An 8,130-nucleotide genomic window follows, 5' to 3' on the forward strand; every position below is an offset into this window, starting at 1 on the left:
TTGTTTTTGCTCTTGCTTAGAATTTTTATATTTTAAGCTGGTTTTTAGAAAATAAAGTTTAAACAAAATGAGGATTTAAATTGCCTTGATTTGAATCAATCCACCCTAGAGGGCATCCATAACCATTGTCACAGCGTGCAGAGAACTGCTCTGCTCTTGTGCAGCTCCAAGTGCTGTCTTATGTTCTGGCACTGCCTGAGACAGTCTGCTGCTGCTGCCGCCGCCCACATCCCTGGCACACATGCCAGTATCAAGGGTTGGGCCAGACAGGCCTCTTTCGCCCTACTTCCCTCACATGGCATTCCTCCCTTTCTCTTCTCACAACTCCTGTAGTTTTTGAACGCTCAGGGGTTGATACATACACTTGTTTTGTCTTCGATCAACAAGTTTTTATAAGCTTAGCTTTCCTGATGGCCCTGCCCTTTCTATTGTTACTGACCCAGATAGAATTGAGAAGCGGAAAATCTTGTCTGTACTAGATCAAATGCTAGGGCTGTGCACACCTGGAAAAATTGATCTGATCTGATTCCAGCATTGTTGAAAGCAGATTCCGAGCCCCTGGGAATGTTGGATATTGGGTCGGAGTTGGATTTTCAGTTGGAAATCAAACATAGATTTGAATTTTCCCCCATAGTGGTCAATGGGAAATTAAAAGAGTTTTTCTCCAAGTCACGAAAAACTGGGCAGAAAATTGCTCCTCCCCCCCCTTTTTTTTTTTTACTGCTCCTTATAGCTTTATAGTCTGGCAGTTATCCATTTTTATTACTCAGGTTTTATGTATTTCTGTCTTCTGTCTTTTAATCTTTTTACATCCATGTTTATGCCCTCATGCTTCTGCTGTATTTTCTACTACTTTTAGTACTTTTAGTATTTATTTTTTTAGTATTCATGTGTACCTTTAGTACCATTCTATATGGAATCACCTTTTATCTACTCTCACTTTTAACATGTAATCACCCATGATGGTCTATGATCGTAATAAAGATTAATTTGATTTGGGCAGAAAATCCTGTGAATTTTGGTAATTCAGTTATGATATCAGGGACCTGATATAGGATCAGAATTTGGCTGGCTTTTTACCGATTTCAGTGCTGTTGGGTCAGTTCTGACATTGCTGATCCAACTTTGCACAGGCCTAAATGCACACATTTTGATTAAAGTCAGCAACTTGCTATGGTCCAGCAGAGAGAACTGAAGAATCAGATCGAGAGAATGCAGTTGGAAAATGTCGAGGAACTCTCAGAGGATATTTCCTACCTTAGAAACCTGATCACAGATAGAAAGAAAGTATCAATATCCACCAAGTAAATTCCTACAGGTGAGACCAAAAGAACCCTCTAGTTCCAAGGCCTCTTGCAGGAAAGAAAACTTCCTCCCTGGTGGGCTGCCAAGTCTATATAGGAAGAGGTGAGTAAGGCATTGTTCCTCAGGGGACTTGGCTTGGACCCTGAGGGAGGAGGGGAGGCCTAGTGGGTTGGTTATGGAGGAAGGGAGAGGATGATGGGAAGGGCAGGCCAATGAAGCTGAAATCTGGAAGGTCAGATTCATGTTGGGTTGATAGCATCCCATATGATAGTGAGTGATTGGGAAAAGAACTTCTGGCCTAAAACACTGGCTCAGCATGCAGCAGCAGGTGTCAAGGAGGCTAATTCCATGCTGGGATCAGAAATGAACCCTAGTATGATTCACTGAGTAATGCCTTTCTGTCAATCTACAGCACCATAAGGAATGGATGGAAGTGGATGCCACAGCCAGATGCAGTGGGTGATGGCCACCAATGATCTAGAGGAATGGGAGTGGGTGGAGTAGGTCTACTAATTATCTGGAACCACTAGACCTGGACCTTTGTTGGGCCTATGACCCTGCACACATCAATGGATGGATAGATACTGTATATGCATAGATGAATGAATGGATTGATGCATACCTGGATGTATAGGATGCCTTGAAGAATGGGTCTACCCATTGACTACAGTGGGTAGACCTGGATGCTCAGCCAGAATTTGGCCCTGCATGTGCCCATTATACATCAACAGATATTTGGATGGATGGATAGAAAGATGTGGAGAGTGTGTGAAAGAGACAGTATATCTAGTGGTAGGGTTGCCACGTGTTCAGGATTGGCCTGGATGATTCAGGATTTGGATGCCCAGTCTAGATGTAGGAACTTTGTGATTCTCAGCTTAAGTATAATGTCAGCTCAAGAGCTCAAACAAAAGTATATCATCACAGGGTTTCCCTTTTGATTTACACAAACTATTCTACAAGCAATAGTCCAGAGTCCCAATGTCTAGATCCTTATCATGTACACACCTCTTCTTCCTTAGGTTGCCTCAAATTTCCAATTAACTATTATTAAGCTAATTTTACCCACTATACCTCACTGTCTCCCAAAAAAGTGCTGGTCAGGCACTGAGAGTGGAAATTGGGGTTCAGCATAGACATCTTGCAGATGAGATGTTTTTCCTTAACTAACCTTGAACATTGATATAGCCCAAATTATCCAATAAGATATAGGTGTGCTTTTCTGATTGGTCCAGAATTGCATCATTTTGCCCCCTCCCAGTCCAAGTAACCAAAATGAGGTGCCACGTCCAGAAGTACACACCATGTACACACCTCTTCTTCCTTAGGTTGCCTCAAATTTCCAATTAACTATTATTAAGCTAATTTTACCCACTATACCTCACTGTCTCCCAAAAAAGTGCTGGTCAGGCACTGAGAGTGGAAATTGGGGTTCAGCATAGACATCTTGCAGATGAGATGTTTTTCCTTAACTAACCTTGAACATTGATATCGCCCAAATTATCCAATAAGATATAGGTGTGCTTTTCTGATTGGTCCAGAATTGCATCATTTTGCCCCCTCCCAGTCCAAGTAACCAAAATGAGGTGCCACGTCCAGAAGTTGTTTTCATTAAGAGAAGATGTTTACATGGCCATCCATACCCCATCTTCTTATCTGTTGGACACATATGACCCTAAATTATTTTTCTTTCTTTCTTCTCCCCCCACCCCCTGTTCACAGGTTCAGAACATGTCAATAAATATCCTCTAACTTAATTCATTCCTCTCCACTGCATGTTCTTCCTGATCTTTTAACATATAGAACTTTCCCAAGAAAGTTTATTTCAAATAAAAACCCAAGCTGAGGCAGTTGCTACATTTCAGCAAAAGGCAACCATAGTACTTGGAGATCACACCAAGGAGCAATAAGAGCCCTTTGAACAAACTTGCAAGGTAGAAAATCATCACCATGGATTGGTCTTCTTTTTGGAGCAGTTGCGGTTGATTTATCCTATCAAAAACTTATGCCGTATATAAGGGTAGACAGATGGTAACACACTGCATAGCATTAGCAATGGCCCACAATTTCAGAAAATAGTCTCTTTTCCCTCCTTTAATACAAAGAGGGGTTTCAGAAGACTGCATCCTCCCTTCCCACCTGCTCCAAAATCTCTCAACATTTACAATTGTGGGAGACACTCAAACAGTGATACACCTACGGACACAGCTTGTAAAGAATATATCAGATAGGGTTGCCAATCCTCCAGGACTGGCCAGGAGCAGGGCTGTATAACTCAAATGCCCTAGTGGGCCAAAACCATCCACAACTTGGCGTGCAGAGGCCAAGGTCAATTTTTAGCACATTACATTGAAATTAAAAATATTATTAGTTACTTCTGGATCTATTCCCCATCAATGGACCCAAGAATAGTGGCCAGGAAATAGGTCCTGTCCCTGCTCAATCAGTGGGGCCCCTGGAGTGCATGTCGGCCCCAAACAAATGCCAAGTCCTCTCCTCTCCCTAAACTGTCACTGCTTTCAGGCTGCAATCCTAGGCATGCATACATGGGAGTAAGCCTCTCTGGGAACACCATGGAACATATTTATGAGAAAATATGCATAGGATGGCACTATAAGGCAGTTTCCAGCTCCTGTGTTGCTGCAGGATACCTGGGGGCCAGTAAAATAGTCTCTGCGGGCCAAATCTGGCCCTCGGGCCTTATGTTGTGCACTATGAATTGGCATTAGTCTCCAGGTGACTGCAAGCAATCTTGTAGATTTCAATGGCTTAGAGTTAGGGGTAAATGGGGGGTGGGGGCAGGATTCCCAAAAATAGTTTGAGTCAAAGCTGGCAGCCCTAATCAAAAAGAGAGGGTGGGAGCAAAACTAAAATGGAGGGATTGGCTGTACTTAATATGGGGCAAAGGGTGAAAAGGGAGGGGGAAGCCCTGTGTTGCCACAGGTGCATTACAGGTACAGAATGCATGAAAGTAGGAAAGTCACGTTATAATTGGGCCAATCTTCCTGTAAGTTTACCTTAAACATAACTCAATTAGTGGAACCTATTCTGTAATCTGTTATTAGGGATTGTCGAGACAGTTTGTTTCCAATGAGATGTTGGCATCAGATTTGTCCGTTTCCTATTTCTGTTCTCTACAGATAGAGGAAGACAAATGATCTCCCAGAAAGGGATCTTGCAATCAGTCCTAATGCTCAGTTCCTGAACCCCACTGAAAACCATGGCCTCCTTACCTAAAGGATTTGATGTCCAAGCATCACCAATCTGAATAAACTCCCCAATGAACTGAGGAAACAGCATCTCATATATGTGAATTAATTTGCATGTTAGCTAATTAATTAGATATTATCACATTCAAATAATACTGCATGAAATCATCTGATCATGCTGTGACATTGGTTATGGATGCCCTCCGGGGTAGATTGATTCAAATCAAGGCAATTTAAATCATTTTTTTTTGTTTAAACTTTATTTTCGAAAATCAGCTTAAAATATAAAAATTCCAACTAAATTCCAGTTATCAATTAATCAATTGACAAATACACTTTTGGATTATTATTAACCCATCCAAGCAAAATTCTAATACAAACAATGGTACATTTACATTTAAGATTAAAGAAAATAAAGATGTACATCATCACTAAATTTATCATCTCAAAAAGATACAAAAAGTGACCATTGTTTAATTAAGTGAAAGTCATACGTCTGGTTTTCCCTTAGTCTCCTATAGTAATGTCATCATCAGAACTATATCCCATGTTCTTTAAAAAAATAAATGAAAATCAGACAATGGAGGATTTATATTATTTTTCCAATATGCTGCTATAGAGATCTTTGCAGCAGTTAATAAGCTGGTAATCCTTTTGATATCTTTATTCACAACATATTTTGAAGAATTCATAAAAGATCCTTGTGTAGCTGATAACCTGTTATTTGGTTACTATAGATATAGAACAATATATCTATTGAGGTCATTTGAGGAGGTCCGTCTCCAGTTACCACTGGCTCATCTGGTGGCTACACAGAGATGGGCCTTCTCGGTTGCTGCCCCTAGATTGTAGAATGCACTCCCTACTAAGATATGATCCTCCCCATCTCTGGCAATTTTTAAAGCTTTCTCAGCTTTTAAAAATTTGTCGGTCTTAATTTTGTAGTTGATTTTAAATTGTTGAATTGTTTTAATGTTTTATATGTGTTTTAATCATTTTATGTTAACTGTCCAGAGACTAAAGTTTGGGCGGTATATACATTTGATAAATAAATAATAAGTAAATATCTATTGCCAATATTGCTTGATATTGCAACATGTCCAGAAAGTGTGTAAATATTCTGTACATGGTTCTCCACAGCACCAGCATCTATCATGAGATAAATTTATATATTGGATAGTCAAGATATCTGCTGGTTTAAGACCAGAGTTAAGGCTTTCATTTTGGCTCAAGCTCCACAAAGCTGGGAAATTGGAATCCAAGGCTGATTTGAGTTCCCAACTAGTGGTACATCAGATGTTGCTCAACTACAACTCTCTTCATCTCCATTCACAATAAATTGTAGCAGGGGATGATGGGGGTTGTAGTTCAGCCACATTTGGAGTACCACTGGTTGGAAATCCCTGCTTAACAGATGTGCCACATAATCAGTAATGCTGTTGTGTCACAAATTGTGCTTGTTTACAGCTTGCTCTTCATGCACTCACAGTTTTCCTTGGACTTTGAGGCCCAAATCAAGATGGGGAGGATGGAGTGCCTGGCATCAGTAAAATATGCCCCATGTTGTCTTGGTACTGTACTGCCTTATGAAGCACTTGAGATTTACTTTATTGCTAGAGCAAGTCCCATTATGTTGCAGTCCCAAATCCAACTATGTTGTTCAGCACGGGAGCTTAAAGTGTCAGGTTATGTGGTCAACTCCTTGGAGTTCTAGGGCAAGGCTGACTTTGTGTGGCATTGTGTGACCACCATCCCCTTCACCCATTGGTGATGGTGGTCCTGCTGCTGCTCCCCTCGGGATTCCAAGTTAAGCTTTAGACACTGAAAAAGAAGGCACTATGGATAACAGAAGATGCTAGTGACTCTAGCATCATCTAAAGTCTATGCCGTGGATTCCCAGATGTTGGACTACAATTCCCAACATTCTAAGCCATAATTGTGTGGGGAGGATGGGAGCTGTAGTCCAACAACTTCTGGGGGAAAGTTGGACCCCTTGGTTTATGGGAGCATAGACTGGGAGCATAGATACGATTGGTATCTTAAGCTCTGGGATTATGCATCAATGGCCAAAATCACTGCGTATGTTAAGAACAAATCTTAAGATTCTTTTTCTCAGACATGGGAACCATTTATTTTATTTTATTTTATTTTATTTTATTTTATTTTATTTTATTTATACCCCACCCAAACTTACGTCTCTGGGCTATAGTGGTGATGGCCACTAGCTTGGGTGGCTTTAAAAGGGGCTTAGAGAAGTTCATGGAGGACAGGTCTATCAATGTCCATTAGTGCATGACCATAGGCCACCTCCAGCCCCAGCGGCACGATGCCTCTAAATACCAGTTACAGGGGAGCAACAGCAGGGAAGAGGGCATGCCTTCACCTCTTGCTTGTGGGCTTCTCAGAGGCACCTGGTGGGCTACTGTGTGAAACAGGATGCTGGACTAGATTGGCCTTGGCCCTGATGCAGCAGGTCTATTCTTATTTTCATATTACACATACCAAGTTTCAAGTTATTGGCTCAACAGTTGTTATATTTATAAGCAATAGCATTTTGAGGCTTATAATGATGGAGTTTTGCTATACTCCTGTGCCCCTTTAATTATTTTCAGTTTATATTGTTATGTTTGTAGCATTTCCAAATAATTCTTTTAAATTCATAGAAATCAAGTTCTTACCCACCTTTTCTCCTATCCATTTCCATACTTTATTTGAGATTGGGTACAGTGTTCCCTCTAACAAGGATTCCCCGATGTTGTTGACTACAATTCCCAGAATCCCCAGCTGCAATGACTTTTGCTTGAGGAGTATGGGAGTTGTAGTCAACAACACCTGGGAATCCCTGTTGAGAGGCAACATTGACTGGGTATTGTAAATCTTTTTCCTACGTATTTTGGAAAGAGGATAATCTATTACATTGAAAGTCAACAAGCATAATGTATAGTTCACCAATCAGCCCCTTTTTAGTTTTTTTTTGTAAATAATAGTTGTTCAGTTGGCCATTGATTTGGATCAGGCCTGCACAACATGCGGCCTGGGGGCTAGATGCGGCCTGCGAGGCCTTTTTTCCTGGCCCCCGGGGCTATTTCCTCTTCCTCCCCCTGCTGCTTAAAAAACACCTCCTCAAAAAAAATTCCAGCCGCTGCACGGCCGAGGAGATGGCTGCGGAGGTACAGGTGTTCTTCCTTACCCTCCCCCATGGCAGCAGTGGCGCACAGCAGCAGAAACCAGAGCGACACTCGGGTCTGCCATTTGGCCTGGTGTTGCTTCCCAACTGCGAGGCGCGCCTGCGCAGTTAAGTCTCTTAAGTCTCTCTCTCTCTCCCCCACCAAGACTGATCCATTTTCTCTCTCTCCCTCCCTCCCTCCCACCAAGACTACTCCATTCTCTCTCCCCCCCCACTAAGACTGCTCCATTCCCTCTCTCTCCCTCCCACCAAGACTGCTCCATTCTCTCTCTCTCTCTCTCTCTCTCCCCCACCAAGACTGATCCATTTTCTCTCTCTCCCTCCCTCCCTCCCACCAAGACTACTCCATTCTCTCTCCCCCCCCACTAAGACTGCTCCATTCTCTCTCTCTCCCTCCCACCAAGACTGCTCCATTCTCTCTCTTCCTCT

The sequence above is a fragment of the Hemicordylus capensis genome, chromosome 2, assembly GCF_027244095.1.
Source record: "Hemicordylus capensis ecotype Gifberg chromosome 2, rHemCap1.1.pri, whole genome shotgun sequence".
Lineage (NCBI taxonomy): Eukaryota > Metazoa > Chordata > Lepidosauria > Squamata > Cordylidae > Hemicordylus > Hemicordylus capensis.